Source organism: Pygoscelis adeliae, unplaced genomic scaffold (assembly GCF_000699105.1).
Source record: "Pygoscelis adeliae isolate BGI_AS28 unplaced genomic scaffold, ASM69910v1 Scaffold3, whole genome shotgun sequence".
In the NCBI taxonomy this organism is placed as follows: Eukaryota; Metazoa; Chordata; class Aves; order Sphenisciformes; family Spheniscidae; genus Pygoscelis; species Pygoscelis adeliae.
Genome location: NW_008824446.1, coordinates 1,768,583 through 1,769,893, shown reverse-complemented (window position 1 = coordinate 1,769,893; position 1,311 = coordinate 1,768,583). Strand labels below are relative to the sequence as shown.

The window sequence follows — 1,311 nt, the reverse complement described above, 5'->3', positions numbered from 1 at the left end:
CAGCTCATCATTGAAACACAAGATTTGACTAACCCAACAACTTTTATTATTGCCGGTTTATCTGTTCTCAAGTTGTGAACTCGACAGCAGATACAGTCCTTTGTCCAGTCATCCTACATATGACTGCCTTATAAACAACTTTTAAAATGCTTACCTTGCTTTAGCAGCATCCTACTTTTAAGGGACATGCTGTCTTTCTGGACCTGCAGCCACATTGTAGGCTTGCAGCCCGATGAATGCCCTTAAAATATTTGTAGACACACGCAAAAGATCTCCTCGAGATTCTCACATATTCAAAAGCTATACATAATTTTTTCTTTGTTTCTATTTTGATTCATGTTTAAAATGTTTACTTCAGCATCATTTATCTTTATCTACTTATCTGCCAAAGTTAATTTTTTTTAAGTGTGCCATTGGGGTCAATACTTTAGGACCGGATGCACTTTGTATGGCCTGTCTGAAAAGTATCTTTTTTTTTTTTCCCTCTGTATATATATGTTTATATGTGTGTATGTATGCTTATATGCATGTGTATATACATATATGTATATATGTATGTCTTACATGGACAAGAATGCGAACACATATATGTATGCTCACATACGTGTGCATTTAAATTCACATGTGTGAATTGTTTTGATACGATTTGTCTCTCTCTTCAGTCCCTGCAGGGATGTTAAGCATATTATTGTCATTGTTTAGAGCACTTCTGGTCATTGAAAAGTGCACTTAAACTCTTCTATGGTTTTTTTGGTACCATGTAGCTAAAGAACTTGTTGATGGGTGTTACTCAGTACGAAGACAGTAACTTTAAAAAAAGCAGTTTCAGAAACTGTTGTTTTATGTAGACCATGTTACAATGTACTATTAAGTTGGTTAATATTTAGATTGGTCAAACAACCCCTTTTAAAAGTTTTGTTAAATCATACCACTGTTGGGCATTTTTCTTTGTTGACTGACTTTGGTCTCCTGATTTAGACACTAGTAGCATATTCACCAGTGCTTCAGTGAAGCAATTTATAAACATCTAGGAATTCACCCAAAATCTCCTGTGCCACTCATTTTCTTATTTTAGGCTTTTTCACCTCTTATTTCCCATAAGCATGATCTGCTTCTACCTCTATCATTTTACTGGACTTATTTTCCCTATTCCCTGTTGTCTTCTCTTGTCTGCCATACTTAATTCTCCTCTCAAGTACTTTTGCATCATATTCAAATTGCCTTCAGCTTAAAAATTTGAGTTTAAATGGCTTACATTTCTGAGGCTGCAACAGGGACTTTTTTTGGTAGAAGATAAACACATTCTTTGAC

At 34.9% G+C, this 1,311-nt stretch overlaps 1 protein-coding gene across 1 annotated transcript in view; it reads left to right on the top strand.

The window, feature by feature from the left end:
* Positions 1 to 1,311, top strand: part of RYR3 (ryanodine receptor 3) — a 269,121-nt gene that overhangs the window by 242,784 nt on the left and 25,026 nt on the right.